Source organism: Panthera pardus, unplaced genomic scaffold, assembly GCF_024362965.1.
Source record: "Panthera pardus isolate Hobbes unplaced genomic scaffold, ASM2436296v1 HiC_scaffold_16, whole genome shotgun sequence".
Lineage (NCBI taxonomy): Eukaryota > Metazoa > Chordata > Mammalia > Carnivora > Felidae > Panthera > Panthera pardus.
In genome coordinates, this window is record NW_026526721.1 from 153,871,357 (window position 1) to 153,889,126 (window position 17,770).

Here is a 17,770-nt window from a genome sequence, read left to right on the forward strand (position 1 = left end):
TCAAAAGTCATTACCAAACATCTTTATTCCATGCCTTTCTAAGTGAAAACACTGAAAAATTCAGGAATTTTCCCAATGTCTCTCAACTAAACTTGATTATATCATCCATGTTTGGCCAACAAAATGTAAGGGGGGGTCTTGCGGGACTGCTTTTCTTTTCTGACAATAGAGGAGAATATCATGTGATGATTTTGTTCTAGTTTCCTGTTTCCAGCCTTGAGTGTGGTCCATATACCTGGAGCTATGGAAATCATCTTGAGACAATGTAAGGCTAGTCAAAGAAGGAAAGGAAGGGAAAACTGATATCCCAAGAACAGTAGAGCAGGAGCTGGGCGAAGGTCTCCTTAGAGATACTCATTAGCTACTTTTCCAAATGTGAAGTTCTCTAACTCCAGACTATCTCTTATAGAAAGTAATTTAACTCTTTGCAGTTGTTCAGTCACTTTCAGTTGGGTGTTCTGTCGCTTGCCATGAAAATAAAAGAGCTAAAACTGTTCTAAGGAATGAATCAAGTAGAATATGTTAGGGATCGATGGTGTAGCTAGGTTTTAAATAAATTTTAGCAACTCCACGTAAAATTTTAGGGTGGAGACCCTAAAAGCATTGTTATCCACTCTACATCTTATTTTATGGCCGGTACCCTAGGATTCAGCTATCTCTTTGCCTTTCTATTTCTTGTCTCCTTAATGCAGCTCTATTCAGAACACAGGGATACTGACATGTGAGCTATGTACAATCCATTTGAGAAACGGATAGAGTGGGAAGAGAAATTTAATTGGCCAAACTGAGACCCATAAGTAATCAGTAGAGAGTGAAGCAAAGAATACCTGGCTAAAGAAACAAATGTATGATAATTAGGCCAATTATCCTAGATGTAGTTCATCAGCTTGTAGTGATAAAGGCTGTTAATGAGCTTTGTCACTGACAGCGTTACTTTCTAATCTTAATCCTTTTTAGGGTTATTAGCTTTAATGCTACTTGCACAGAGATAAGTTAATTTATACTGAAATTAAATGGAAAAATAACAAGTAACGATTGTTGCATTTGAGCAGAAACTTATAAAGTTTTCTTGCTGACAAAACTTTACTGAAAGGCAGGACAAAAATGCCCAGAGTTTTGAGCAGGTGGAGGAGATTCAGAACAAGAGAAGCATTTGTTAGAGGAAAGACTCCTAACTACTCTTGGGGACGGTCACTCATTTACAGTTAATATCGATAAACGGAATGACTGATAGCTGTTTTCTTTTCTTTTAGGTGTCAGCACACCCTGTTCTGTCTGCCATCGAGAAAATTCTTCGAACAGGTAAACCTTTGAGGAAGAGTCGCTGAACATAATTGCTCTACACCCCCATACACAGCACAGGTGGTCCTTGACTTACAATGGTTTCACTTACAATTTTTCAACTTTACAATTGTGCCAAAGGGATACATATTTGGTCAAAACTGTAATTTTGAATGTTGTTCCTTTCCCAGGCTAGCGATATGCATATGACCCTTTCTCATGATTCGGGGCAGTGGTGGGAAGCTTTAGCCCTCAGTCAGCTACCCGATCGGAAGTGTGAACAAGCCATACGCTTAGAACCATTGTGTACCCACACAACCCTTCTGTTTTTCACTTTCAGCACGATATTTAATACATTACATGAGATAGGCAACACTTTATTATGCAGTAGGCTTACTGTTAGATGATTTTGCCCAATTTTAGGCTAATGTAAGTGTTCTGAGCATGCTTAAGGTAGACGAGGCCTAGGTAAGCTCTTTAGTTTGGGTATATCGAATGCATTTTCAACTTGGGGTGGGTTTAACAGGATTTAACCCCGTCATAAGTTGAGGGAGATCTGTACTAAGAAACCTTCACAAATGCGTTAATAGAATCTTTAATCATGACCTCTATCAGCCTGACTCAACCAAAGGTCTTCATCTGAGCTCCCAGACACAGAAATGATTACAGTGACTTTCTAAGTTCTCTTGATCATAATACAGAATTAGTGCCCATCCCGATCCATAGAAGTTCATTCATTAAACATAATAGATGACTTGGGCACCTGGGTGGCTCAGTCGGTTAAGCATCCGACTTCAGTTCAGGTCATGATCTCATGCTCATGAGTTTGAGCCCCATGTCGGGCTCTGTGCTGACAGCTCAGAGCCTGGAGCCCGCTTCAGATTCTGTGTCTTCCTCTCTCTCTGCCCCTTCACCCGCTTGCTCTCTCTCTCTCAAAAATAAATATGCATTAAAAAAAATAATCGACTTAGGGCATTAAAGCTTAGGCCTTTTAAGAACCACAGTTTAATAAATTTGCTAGAATTAGAAGTATTCTTATACTGATTGACCCTTTATGCATTTATTTATTTATCTGTCAATATTTATTAAATTATTACTTTGTGTTACATTTAACTGTATCTGAGTTAAATAATACTGTGCTTAATAGTGTGTGTGTGTGTGTATATATATATATATATATATATATATACTATTAATTAATTGTGCTTAATATATAGCACTAGAGGGTGACCCTATCTCATTCTCAGTCCACTGAGGAAGGTTTTGAATACTTCATCACTAAATATTATGATAGCCACAGTCATGCATGTGTATGTATGTATGCTATTCTCTATACTAGATTAAAAATTTTTCTATTACCTTCTACTACACTAATATCTTCTTTCATGAATGCATGTTAAAATTTATCAAATTTTCTGTATCAATTGTGATGATTATATGCATTATCTCCTTTACTTCGTTAAGCAGTAAAATAAGATGGCTCATTTTCACACCATTATTGGGATAGAGTTTGCATCTAGTAAATTTGGCCTATTAAAAGTATGTCATTTGCTATGTTGTAACATGTGTATGCACTTTAGAGATCATTACTACAACCACAGTGAACATATCTGTCACTCCTGAAAGTTTTATTCTGCCTCTTTCTCATTTCCCCTTCTGAACATAATAATTGAAGATATCGTGGATGATTTTAACACACAGTAACCCATCAAATAGACATGAAAAAATAAGTCATGTACCAGATTTGAGTTACATGAATAAATGTAACTGATATATAAATCACTGTACCTCAAGACTGGAGAGTACTTATTTTTCAAACACACAGAAAACATTTACAAAATGTAACACTATGCTGGACCTCAAAGCAGATTTTAACAAAGTTCAGATGACTGAAACTACTCTGAGATGTCCCCTTATGGAAATAGAACTATGTTAAAAATTGATAACAAATAGAACAACATAAAAGATAAAAAATAATTGGAAAGTAGACCATGCACTTCTCAATGATGAATGGATAAAAGATGAACTAATAATGAACATTAGGCAATTTTTAAACATTGGATTCAGTGAAAGAAATGTACCGTATATGAAAAAAAAGTTAGAAAATAGCTAAAGACGTGTGTAGAACATAACCTTAAATGTTGTGTATTATAAGAGAAGGAGGGTTAAAAATCAATCATCTACAGAAGTTAGAAACAGAATTACAAAGTAGGTGTCTGGCTGGTTCAGTTGGTGGAGTGTGTGACCCTTGATCTCAGAGTCATGATTTTACCTCTATGTTGAGCACTTAAAAAAAGAAAAAAAAAACAAGAGTAGCAAAGTAAACTTAAACAGAAAGAAGAAAATAACATAATTAGATATCAAGAAAATATAGAACAACACTAGACAAGACCATCAATGTCAAATGATTATGCTCTAACAGACTACTAAAATTCAAAAATTCTCCTGAGACAGATCTTTTTGTTGAAGTGACTGATATCAGGAAGGAAAATAGAGACATAAATACTGATTCTGCTAACATTAAAAAGATACACAAATCTGAAACACGGCAATGCATTTTCAAATTGATGAAAAAAAAATTCTGAGAACTAATATATGAAAAAGTAAAACATCAACTTATTCTACAACTGTAATGGATTCTATAATTGCGTCACGCGAACGCGGAAATCTCTATGCTCACCTACCTTCAGTGGCAAATTCTATGAAGCGGGTCTATCATGTCTTATCAGGTTAACTGTATAAGTAGAATGGAACTTGATACCCAAGTCCTGACAGGATATCTGAAAAGAGAAGAAATACAGCCTAACTTCTCTCATGGACTTCGATAAATCCAACATGATCATCTTAGGGAAACAGATAGAACATTTGCTACAAGTTATCAGAAATTTATGAAAGATAAATAACTTTCAGAAAACCAGAAGTAAAAGAGTACTTTCTTCACCTTCTGTAGAGTTATCAGTAAATGACTAACAAAAACATCCTTCTGAATGGTCCACTTGCCATTGGAACAGAAATCTGTGCCAGTGCAATGAAGAAAGGAGAATAAGGAAAAGTTACGTGGATTTAAAACAGAACAAAACAACAACAACAACAACAATGAAAATGTCATTAATTGGAAAGATTTTCTTTATTTAGAAAATAAACATATTTAGATATATTGCTTAGTTACCAAGTGAATTTAGCAATGTGATGAAATACAAGGTCAGCACACAAACACTGATGATATTTTTATATTATAGTAATGATCATGAAATCCATCTAAAAGAAATGATTAGACATAGCATAAAAATAATCAGGACTTAGAACTAAATCTAAAAGGGAGTGTGTAAGATAGCATTTTATTGAGAGAAATTAAAGATTTAAATTAATGGAAGAGTAATCTGTATTCATGAAACAAAATTCAATATTGTAAAGGTGTCATTTATACTCAAATTGATTTATAATGCAATAATGAGAACCTATTTTGGTCATCTATTGCCAAAATATGCTGTGGGGAAATAAACCCTCCAAAAAAAAAATACAGTGACGTAAAATAATAATGTCCTGTGTAGCTCACAATTCTATGCATTGGTTCATGGGTATGGCTGGACCCTCTTTATCTCAGTCAGGCTCTGTCTGCTTCACAATCCAATAGGCAGCTTTGTTTCCAGGGATTGGCTAATGTTGGCTCTGTCCTTATATCCCTCCAGTAGATTAGCTTGGCAATGCAAAGCTAGAGGCATGGAAAGGAAGAGGTTCCTAAGACAGAGTAGAAGGAAGCAAGGCCTATTGAGGGCCAGCCTGGGTCTGGTACAGTGTCACCTTTGCTACATTTTTATTGGCTATGCAAATTATAAGGCTACCCCAGACTTAAGAAGAGTGGAAATAGACAATAGTTCTTGAGATAAACTATAGAGTTACATTATATGGGGTGGATTCAAGGAGACCAATAATTAAGGCCAATAAAGAAGTCAGTCTACCACAAAACCAACTCAAAATCCCAGCAAGTATTTTTTGTGTAAATTGAGTTTATTGTAGTAGTTATATAGGTATACACATATGTAAAATTATTTTAAGCTACATAGTTACTGATATGTGCATTTTACTCTAAGTAAATAATATTTCCAAATATTCACTGTGAGAAATGAGCTATGAAAAGCTATGATAATCTTGAGGATGAACTATGTTGGAAGACAATATACAATATACTAAGATATAAATTTATTTTGTATATTATAATATAAATATAATATATAAGGATAATACAAACTTATATTTATATATTCTATAATATATATTAATATCATGCTTATATATTTTATGTATTTTATATTATAATATATTATCTATATTAATATTATATATTATATAATATATATATTATATTACATATTAATTTATATTAATTAAACAAACTAACAAATGAAACAGAATAGTGTTTGGTAACAGGATCATACATGTATGGATTTTTGATTTATGATGCATTTGGTAAGTCGAATAGTAGAAATGAGTCTTTTCACCAAACTCTGCTGGATTACTTGGATATGTACCTAGAAAAACAATGTAACATAACCTGGTCACCCCATGTAAACATTATTTGTGATGAATTTTTTACCTACATGTGACAAATGAAACACTACCTCTTCAAGGAGTTAACATAGAAGAATATATACTAATGATCAGGGAATCGAAAAAAACTATATTAAACTAACTACTAAGGAAACAATTTATGGGGTTGCCTGGCTGGCTCATTCAGTTGAGCAGCCAACTCTTGATTTTGGCTCAGGTCATGATCTCACAGGTGGAGGGACTGAACCCCATGTAGAGCTCTGTTGACATCACAGAGCCTGCTGGGGCTTCTCTCCCGCTTTCTCTGCCCCTCCCCTGACTTTGGGTGTTTTCTCTCCCTCTCTCTCAAAATAAATAAATAAACTTAAAAACAGGAAACTGTTTACATGTTTGAACTAAATTGTAACTAGAAACATCTGTGATTGCTTAAGTGAGTAAAAATTTAAGCTCTGAAACACAGAAGATATTTACAACATCTATAAACGTCAAAGGAATCATTCACTGTCCTTTTTAAAAGGCCTACAAATCAATGACAACAGATTAAAAAAAAAAACAATAAGGGGTACCTGGATGGCTCAGTCTGACTCTTTTTTTTTAACTTTATTTTTTATTTTTTTAAATTTACATCCAAATTAGTCAGCATATAGTGAAGCAATGATTTCGGGAGTAGATTCCTTAATGCCCCTTACCCATTTAGCCCATCCCCCCCTCCAGCAACCCTCAGTTTGTTCTCCATATTTATGAGTCTCTTCTGTTTTGTCCCCCTCCCTGTTTTTATATTATTTTTGTTTCCCTTCCCTTACGTTCATCTGTTTTGTCGCTTAAAGTCCTCATATGCGTGAAGTCACATGATTTTTGTCTTTCTCTGACTGACTAATTTCCTTTGCATAATACCTTCCAGTTCCAACCACGTAGTTGCAAATGGCAAGATTTCATTCTTTTTGACTGCTGAGTAATACTCCATTGTCTATATATACCACGTCTTCTTTATCCATTCATCCAGCAATGGACATTTGGGCCCTTTGTAGTGCAATTGCTAGGTTGTAGGGTAGTTCTATTTTTAGTTTTTTGAGGAACCTCCATACTGTTTTCCAGGGTGGCTGCACCAGCTTGCATTCCCATCAACAATGCAAAAGAGATCCTCTTTCTCTTTCTCGCCAACATCTGTTGTTGCCTGAGTTGTTGATGTTAGCCATTCTGACAGGTGTGAGGTGGTATCTCATTGTGGTTTTGATTTGTATTTCCCTGATAATGAGTGATGTTGAGCATTTTTTCACGTGTTGGTTGGCCATCTGGATGCCTTCTTTGGAGAAGTGTCTATTCATGTCTTTTGCCCATTTCTTCACTGGATTATTTGTAGTCTGACTCTTGATTTTGGCTCAGATCATGAACTTACAATTCGTGAGTTCAATCCCCATATTGGGCTCTGTGCTGACAGTGCAGATCCTGCTAGGGCTTCTCTGTGTCCCTCTCTTTTCCTCCCTGCTTGTGCTCTTTCTCCCTATCAAAAATAAATAAACATTTAAAAAGCAATGAAAATCTAGACAAGAGAAAAGAAAGATGATGTCCAAATGGTCAGCAAATCCATGAAAATTTGCTCACCATCATTAGTAAACAGGGAAATGCAAGAATTCTAGGTAGGATGTAGAAGTTCATCACAGAACAACGCTTTTCCTGCAACAACTAGAAAAAAATTGGAAATGTTCTAACTTAAAGGCATTGTAGAGCTATGGAAGCAATGAACATTAGAATTAAAATTTCAGAAGGGAGAGAATATCTCTGAGGCTAGAAATCTCTAGCTGTAAAAACAGAAAAAAGAAATGTCTTAGAAAATTTTCTGTTCCTGGGTGCAATTTGAGGGCCCAGTTTGCTCAGGCAGAGAACCTCTGCTAGGGGTTACAGAAATATGCAAACTACTTAACAGGTACTGGTGTTAGCATGATGAGTTAGAAATTGGAGAGTATACAAATCATGGTCAGTTTTTCCTATGGGACTTTTGACAGGTGCGGTGGCTGCTTAAAAGCTTCTGAAGAGTATAATCTCTTCTGGTCCTATGTCTCTTAAGAAACAAAGACCTACAGGATTAGGCTACCAGAAACCTGAGCTGGAAATTCTGAACGACAGATGACAGTGCACTGTCTCCTGCAGGTTCCCCTTTCCCATCTCCCTTCCCTACTCCACCCCTCAAGGCTGAAGCAACTGAGACCCACGAGACAGAAAGACTGGGTCAAAATCCTGGTTGGACTCATCCAAAGATTGGGCAAACTCAAAAGACTGAGTCTTTGAAATTATACTGCGCCCTTGCATCAGATTAATTTAAAAGGGAATTAACATTATCAACTTCTTTCTTTCTTTCTTTCCCTAGCAAAAGTAAAGAGAATTGTCACTGATCAAATAAGGAAACCTATAGTTTAGATGGCTCTTTTGTTAAAATGTCTGGCATAACATTCAAAATTACTGGATATGGAAAGAAGGAAATAAAGCATAATTATGTTCAACGAAAGGGCTGACAATATACGTAGGCCATTTAAACATCATGATTATTAGGTTAAAAGAAATAGAAGAAAAGGTGGATAACATGGACGAATGTCATCATAGAATTGGAGTCTACGTTAATGAACCAAAGGGACATTCCAAAAATGAAAAATGCCATATCCGAGGACAGAAATACATGTTTACAAATAGAATGGTCAAGTAGTAGGCCGGGTTAAGAAAACTGAATACAGTTCAATAGGAAAATGGGCAAAAGGAAACAGAGAGGAAAACAAATGAAAAGATAAAGCAGAATTTACACATTTAGACAAGTCTAAAGTTCTAAGGAAGACCTTAGATATCTTTAGTACTATTTGAATCCCTTCTTTCCTTATGTTATAGGGTGTGTACATTTAAATTTTACCTTATTTAAAAAAAAATATTTTTAGCCACTTCCTCTACATTTGTACTGTTTTGAACCGTTGTACATTTGAACCATTAATAGTTCCCTAGTTTGTAGTTGTAATTCTATGCCATAGGCTGTAACCACCATCTCTGAATCAGGAGCTGACAGATATGAAAAAGGTTTGAACAAAGCCTAAAACCTCATCTACAGGAAAAACAGGCTTCCCAGAGTCATTATAATAAAGTAGTAGTCTCCACCCACAATAAATAACATTTATTAAAAATAAATACAATGTTTATTTATTTTTGAGAGAGAGAGAGAGAGAGAAAGCACAAGCAGGAGAGGAGCAAAGAGAGGGAAACACAGAATCTGAAGCAGAGTCCAGGCTCCCAGCCGTCAGCACCAAGCCCAATGCAGGGCTCGAACTCATGAACCACAAGATCATGACCTGGGCCGAGGTCAGATGCTTAACCTACTGAGCCACCCAGGCACCCCATTATAATACAATCTTAAATAGTCAGACTAATATGTTTTAATTACATATCTATATCCTATCTGATAAATTCAAGATCTGTTATCCTAATATATCTGATCTCACTTTTTTTTTTTTTTCATCTCTCACCATAAGTTTTATTCATACTGGCTTGGTTTCTTGTGTATTAGGTATTTTCTATTTATTACAGTTGTTGTTGTTGCTATTGTGAGCTTATTGAAACCTTATCTGTAAAACCTCTTTGACTCCTGGGGTTATGTTTCTCCAGACAGTAGTCTTAACTTCCTCTCCTCTTCACTTAGGGGCCTTTAACCAATGTGGAATGACCTCAAACTAAACCTCTGTCTTTGAGAGGGTTTTAATTCACAGATATTTACATTTGTGTCTATTTTTAGCAAATCGCAAAAGTATGTGTACATGCATACACTCATACACACACCAACTACATTTATACTCATTTACTCTCCATTCAAAATCAAGGATGAGATACAGCTATCTTATCCATCTCCCTCTGTATTATTTTTCCTTCAGTTCGTTGTGGGTTTTGGCTTTCACAAAGGCAGACTTACTACTGAGGTTTTGTATGAAACCCACCAGCACTGCAAGGGTCTCTGGCTTTATCTACAGTCTAACACAAAAAGACCGACGTTAAGTACTCAGCTCTAGGCCATCAGAGATAATCAGATGCTCTGGAAAATGTTCTGTCATCAGTACTCAATACTGTTCTAAATTTACTTTCTCTCTCAATCTCTAGCTTCTGTAGACTGTTCTATTTCATAATAGCTTATATTTTATTCAGGACTTTTTAGGTACCTTGTTTCACAAGGATTGCTCTGGTCACCATGACCGCCATATTGCTAGAACTGAAAATCCGGTTTTGTTACTTTTTTTTTTAATGTTTATTTAGTTTTGAGACAGAGAGAGAGACAGAGCATAAGCAGGCAAGGAGCAGAAAGAGAGGGAGACACAGAATCCAAAGCAGGCTCCAGGCTCTGAGCTGTCAGCACAGAGCCCAACACGGGGCTCAAACTCACAAACCATGAGCTGAAACCAGATGCTTAAATAACTGAGCCACCCAGGCACCCCCAGTTTTGTTACTTTAAAAGTCATAGCTGCCAGAACACCTGGGGGGCTCAGTCAGTTAAGTGTCCAACTCTTGATTTTGGCTCAGGTCATGATCTCACGGTTCATGCGTTCAAGCCTTGCAATGGGTCCAAATTGGCTGTGCGGAGCCTGCTTGGGGTTGTCTCTTTTTCCTTCTCTCTCCACCCCCATCCCCACTCGTGCTTACGCGCGCTCTCTCTCTCTCTCTCTCTCTCAAAATAAATAAATAAGCTTAAAAAAAGTCATAGCTGTCAAAAACAGAATCCAACATATAATTTAAAAATACAGAGAAAAAAAAGCCCACCCCACAACAACTACTATTTCTGAGTTCCCCACTCTCCCTTCACATAAACATAAACTATAGTTTAAAAGAGTACTTAATTATACACTGGTAACATTGCTAGAGAACTTGGCAGACGTTCTACTTTTAGAAGCACTGCACGTAGATTTATATATCACATTTTACATAATGAAGACTTTTTTCCCCACCTCTTACTAAAGCAAAGTAATAATAATGATAATAATAAGCTTCTTAAAAGAAGGATGGGGATATAGCAGGAAGGCTCAGCGGGCTGAGACAAGGAACAAGTTAAGGGTGCTGCAAGTTAAAGGGTGGGTGGTTGATACATTTCACATACAAGGTGAAAGACTTAAGATTGTGTAGCCCCAACTAGATCATGTCAATGTTCAAGGCATCCCAGATTCTCTGCGTTGTTTAGAGATAAGCACGAAATCTAAACATATGCCCGAACTGAACAGCCTTTCCTCTGGATTGCACTCATGTGGGGTTTCACATATGGCTGTGGTCCACTTCTCAATCTCCAAAATAAGGTATAATTTAGACTACTGTTTGAGTAATTGAGCACATGGGCAATGGTTCTTCTTTTTCCTGTTGTTCGGAATGAAATGATCAGAAAAGCAGAACTTCATGCTTCCTGGTTGCTATTTGGTTGCTCTTTGGTTGCCAAGCCTGGTTGCTATTTGGTTGCTATTTCCGAGCATGCTGACTTGCTTCAGAAAGCCTTGAGCCCTTTCGTGAGCATATGCTCGTCTGGTTAGTTCTGCCTGTATGCTTAGGTATGTGGCAAGATGGCCCCTTTACAAACCTATCTCTAATGCAAGACATAGGCAACATGGAGAATATTCCTTTGGCATTGATTTCGACACGAGTGATTCCATGCCGGTTCTGAGCCTCGGAGCCTTGAGGAAGACTGATTGTTTCTGCCTTGGTCTCTTGGAGACCCGAGCCACCTGAAAAATGTCCCATTTTTCTAGAGAGGTAATACAAAGAAGCCTTATGCTTCCATTGATAGGGAGAGGTTCTAGCTAAGATCAGCCTTGAAGACAACAGCCATATCAATGAAGCCATCTTGGGCCCTTCTGACAAATCCACCTGCCGGTGAAACAGCACTGAACGCCTCCAGTTGATACAACAGGGAGCAGAAGAGTTGCTCGTCTGAGCCCTTGCCACATTCCTAACCCACACATTATGTAACTTAATGTAATTGTCCTTTGCAAGTAATTTGTTTCACAGCAACGAATGAATGAAGCCCTTGTTAAGCAGAACTTCTCTCTTTTGTCAATAGCTAAAAACGTAGTTATTTTGGATACGGGACTTCCATCCACAATTGCATGGCTCAGGAATGAACTACAAGCTGTACATCTAGAAGGTGTTTTTGACAAAGACGGGATGAGAATTATTACTTCAATAACGTGATAATTTTGGAGATGTGCTGTGTTCAGGCCTCATCTCCTCAAGGTATCTGCTATTGAGCTGTATAAGGGAACTGGAAAGCAAGTAGATAAAAGCCATCTGAGTATGTTGTCAAAAACAACTTTTGGTGTGGTCACTTATAGATGAAACTGGCTGGAAGTAAAAGATAAGAAAGCTAATAAGGTTTTGAAGAAATTAAGTTGCCAAAGACCGTTAGTTTCATCTGAAAATTCTGTTATTATTATTATCATTTTTTTTGGCAAGTCTTAGGAAAGCTTTCAGTAGGAAGTGGGCTATAGAAGGTGCAGAGGTCCCAAAGAGGACACATATCCTTATAGCCATGTTTGATATGCCCAGAAAATAAGAAATGTGGAGATCCGTTTGGGAATTTATTGCTTTTCCTCCAAAAGTTTCATTTTTCAGGAGGAGATTCTTTAAGCATCGATTGATTCGAGCTGAAGGTGTTACATATACTATGTACTTGCTGAACTGTTTAAGTATTCCAACAATAACTGATGGATTATAATGACTCATTAATTGAAAATACATTCAATTGTAGATTTTTTTCTATTTCTCGCTTTGATTCTGGTAGTTTTTGCTATATGTATGTTGAAGCTCTCTTATTAGGTATATTCACATTCAATATCAGTATATCTTCCTGGTAAACTTCCCTTTTTATCATGATAGAATATTTACTTTGGCTAATAAGCCTTATCTTAAAGAATACTTTGTCTATTATTTTTTCTTATTGTTATAATGTGTATGCCACATTCTTCTATTCTTTTGTTCTCAACTTATCATATAGACAGCATGCAGTTCAGTCTTGCCTTTTTTTAACTTTTAATTTTAATGTTTTAAGCCAGTCTCAAGCTCTCTCCCTTTAATTGGAAACTAGTCCATTTATACTTAATGAAATTATATACACATTTACATTTGTGTATTCCATCTTGGTATTGATATCTTTTAGCTGCATCTGTTGTTTGTTTCTCTTAGGAAAAGAGCTAGATTTATTTGTGTGTGTGTTTTTGATTCTGACAAGATGAGGTTTAACTTTTTACTACACCATGTCACAAACATTCTTTCATTTAACACATTTCCTCCAGTTCTATGTGAGAAACATCAACCTGTCCATCCTGCCATGTCTGTCAATGGGATGCAGCTGAGGGAAAACACTGCCACCATGAACCATCGTCCTTCACATTGTTTTGCACGTGTGTCAGGATCCTTTGCCTACACTCATAAAACCAGGTGTTAACCATACATTGTCAAAGGGATTGGCTCATTTTATCCAATGTAATATCAGGAAGTGTATCATCAAGGGCCATGCTTCATCAAGTGCAGGCAGATGACTAGAGTCTGGTACTTCTGTTGAAGAAGAAAATGTAGTTAGACATAATTTAGAATTTCTGAGGCTTTCCTCTCTTCTTGTTTCATACATCCCCCAAGGGCCAGCTCATCTTTTTCCCCGAAATTCAGTTTTTCCATAAATTAACCCCTGGGTATGCTACTCTTCTGGATAATTCCCTCTCATTTGTGTCTTGCTTCTCGTTTCCACAGCCCCTCCTATCATGCAGACCATGTCTCAGCTGTGTCACCTCGGTCACATCTTGACACGCATCTCCTCTCCACTTTCCAGCCTCTGCCCCATCTGCCTCAGCATCACCCAGAACGAGAAAGAAACAGAAACTCTCAGGCACCACCCCAGATTTACTAGCCCAGTAACTCTGTGGGTGCAGTCCGGCCATCGGTGCTCGTTTGGAATCACACTCAAGTACGAGAACCCCTGCTGGATACAAACGATGATGTCAAACCATCCCTCCCATCAACATGTTATCTTTAACACCAATGTCCTCTTTCCACTGAAGCTGCCGATTGAACAAGGGTCACACTACTACAGAGAAAATCCGGAATATTATCTTTATCTCAATTATTGCTTGTAATTTAGAAGTAAATTCAACTTTATCTTTGGATTTTTGTTATTACCAAATTGGGGGGGGGCAAACATTAGCCAAAATGAATGACTCAACATCCAAGTGTGCCCCGACATGAAAATTGACAAGAGATGATCTCCTCCAGCAGTCTGTATCTATCCGTATATCCATATATCCATGTCCTGTATATCCACAGGCCAAGTCTAGCCCCTTCCTTGTTTCCGTGAATAAAATTTTACTGCAACACAATATTAGTCAAGCTAATTATTTATTTATTTCTTTATTGGTATTATTTAATGGCTGCCTTTGCATTGCAGCAGCAGATTTGAGCAGTTGTAACAGAGACTAAATGGCCTGCAGAGCTAAAATATCTGGCCCTTTACAGAAAAAAAATTTGACCCCCGATCGACATCGTCACCAGGTATTCATTCGACATATGTTTATTAAACATTTGTTTATTAAACATATTCGACATATGTTTATTAAACATTTACACAGGCACCGTTTCAGGCACTGAACCAAGGACACAGACCTCTGCCATCATGGAACATGTATTAAAATGAGGGAAGGTGGCTGCAAATAAACATCATGCCAGTAAATAATTAATAAGGCAATTTCAGAAAGTCATTTGTGCTGTGAAGAAAACCAAGTGGATAAAATGATAGAAAGTGACTGTCCAGGAGACAGCACCGTTAGGTTAGGTGTCAGGAGGCCTCCAAAGAGGTGGCATCGAGCTAAAATCTCAATGAAATGACGAAATGATAAAAAGAAACAAGATGCACAAAGTTCATGGGAAGGAAATGACCTTGGTTTGCCTGAAAAACATAGGGAAGGCCAGCCTGGTTGGAGCAAAGTAAGTACTGGGAAGACATGGGGCCCTGGATACATGTTGGCGAGACTCCTGATCAATGACAAATTGTATTCTTTCATTTCCACCGTGTCTCATAGAAAGAAGTGTATTGATTAAAGCTTGCTTACTATTCTTTTGTGTGCTAATGATTTATGTTGGTTGCGCTGCAAGCATAAATGATTTTTACATCAACGGTGAGAAAATTAGGAACTTCTGATTAAAAATTGTAAAAAAAGGGCAAGATTAATGTCCTGTTTAGACACAAGGTTGAAATATTGCTCCTTAGTCATCTCTACCTTCATCAGGCTGTTTAAGGTGGCATCATTAAGCCAGACCTTAAAATTTTCCACTTCCCTAAACTTAGTGACATGAACAAGCACAGAACAAAACAAAAGAAAAATAAAACTCAAAGACCATCAGTAAGCAAGCAACGGAAAGAGCCACTGACTTGAATATGAACAAGAAATAAGTTTAAGAATGCATACAAATCTCCTCTAATTTTTGTGGAAAACTGTATTGAGTGTAGGTGCATAGTGGGGAACGGTGATTTGTTGAGAAGAGGAAAGTGTTAATGAAACACTACAAATGCAAATCAAGAATCAACAACTTAGGCTTTCGCTTTGGTATCACATCTACTAAAATTAGAAAGACACAGAAAAGCTTAGCACGCTCTGGTGCAAGGACAAACATATAAATGCATGAAGTGTTCCATATTTTTAAAAAATGGGCAAAGGAGTTGCATGGAGACTTCTCCAAAAATGATATACAAATGGCCAACAAACATGTGAAAAGATGCTCAACATTAGCAATCACTAGGTAATTGCAAATTACAACCACAATCAACTATCACCTCACACCTCTTGCGTACTGTCCGTGCGAATGAAAAAAGATGCATCTCAAAAATAGCATGGAATTTTCTCAAAAAATTAAAACGGAACTACCAAATGATGTAGCAATTCCACTTCTACGATCCAGAAGAGCCAAAAGTAGGATCTTGAAGAAATATTTACACAACCACGTTCCGAGCAGCACTGTGGACAATAGCCAAGAGGTTGAGGCAATCCAAGCATCATCAGTGGATGAATGGGTACACAGTAGAATATTATCTAGCCCTAAAAAATGAACATGCGTCATTTGATACATGCGTCAGTGTAGATAAACCTAGAAGACATTTTGCTAAGTGAAATAAACCAGTCACAAAAAGATAAATATTGCCTGATCTCACTTATAGGAGGTATTTAGAGTAGTCAAATTCAGAGACAGAAAGTAGAATGGTTGTTGTCCGGGGCTGGTGTGAGAGGAGAAGGGGAGTTGCTGTCTAATCGGTATAAAGTATTGATTTTGCGGAGCCAAAGGGTTTGTGAAGATGAACAGTGGTGATGGTTGCACGACAACGTGAATGTGTTTCGCCCCACTGAGCTGCCAATTTAGAAACAGTTGAGAAGACAAATATTCTGTGTATTTTACCAAAAAAAATGTTTTGAAAAGTATCAATAACCTGCAGAGAAAAAAAAAAGACTTGGAATCAACAGATTCGAACAGAGCTGGGGATATCGTAGATAAGGTAAAAGAGTGGGGGTTGCTGTTGGCTTGTTAATATGGCACTTGAAATGCCATGCAGACAGATATAAAGGATTTTTCACTCCTCGGTGGGGGGGGGGGGGAGTAAAGAGGTGAAGACCATAGAAAATCTTGCTCTGTACAACTGCTCAGATTGAAAAAATTAATTGGAAAGTCATTTCCCTGCCTTTTAAGAAAGGGCCCATGTGAAGTAATCGGACACGGATTCTTGCTATCTCCTTTTCACATGTGTGGAGAACCAGAAGCTTGAAATCAGCAAAAGATGACCACAGCCATTTACGAATTGACTCTGTTGGTTTCAGGTTAAGTTCAATGACGCACTTGTTTGAGACAGCATTGTCAGTATCACTCTCAGGATTAAGAAACTGAGGGCGAAGAGACTGAAGACGTGTTGAGTGGTAGGAACTTCCAGTGGAGTTGAATAATTGCCTAATACTTGAGTCAGGGTCTAGAACTTGAGTACCTGGCACTACCATACTATGTTTCTTTTCTGTACCTTCTACTGGAACCCAATTTCTCCATGCATCTGAATGGACTTTGGAAAGGCAGAGACTAAAAGACGCCAAGGCACGGGAAACTCTTTATAAACGCTCCTAAACCACCTCCTTTCCACTTGGCCCACCCAGAGAGTTTATTCTTGACTGTTTTCCTCAGCAGTGGCTGCAAAGACTTCATAAACGGCTCTGCTACAGGAGACAAAGCCCTGCCTCGGGTTACAAGAAGATGTGGATTCATTACCTGGTTCTGCCATATGCCATGTACATGAGTGGGGGCGAGATTCAATTGCTGCAATGAAGTTTCCTCATCTGTCAAATGATTTTATGTACCTCATAATGTTGTTGCAACAGTTAAGGGAAATAACATAGGGGCAAGCACGTTAAACACTAAAATAGTATGTAAATGCAGGCTACAATTGTCATCTAAGTCCTTGTGAATCCAGGAGGAAGGATCTTAACCAAAAGTTAGAGATCACAAAGAAAAACCTTTCAAAAATCCTAAAAATGGGGTCTTTCGATGCATTGTCTATCAGAATAAAACATTCAGGGCTTGAGCTATGAGAATATTCCTTTAATAATTTATTTCGAGAATAGGAGGGAGGTTTTCTCAATGTTCTAGGCCTTCATTTCATATCAAGGAAATATGTCTTCCTTATTTTATGCATAAGATATTATCATTTGGAATCATAGAATTTCACAGTGCCGTCTATAAATATTTTATTGTCTGTAAAAAATAAATAATGAAAACCTTGATTCTGAGAGATCCAGTATTGTGTTATGCTGGAAAATGAGGGGCCAATCTGGATTCTAATAACTTCTGCAGATGATTTTGATCAAGTTCTTAAATGTTTGGGACTTCCTTTTCATATCCGTTAAAGTGCGGAACAATTCCT

The 17,770-nt window shown here is 37.3% G+C and overlaps 1 non-coding gene across 1 annotated transcript; it reads left to right on the plus strand.

The window, feature by feature from the left end:
* Window positions 1-15,410: 15,410 nt before the first annotated feature.
* LOC128777492 (U6 spliceosomal RNA) lies at window positions 15,411-15,517 on the plus strand. Its single transcript, XR_008422740.1, has one exon. It is a non-coding gene; the product is annotated as a U6 spliceosomal RNA (small nuclear RNA).
* The last annotated feature ends 2,253 nt before the right edge of the window (window positions 15,518-17,770 follow it).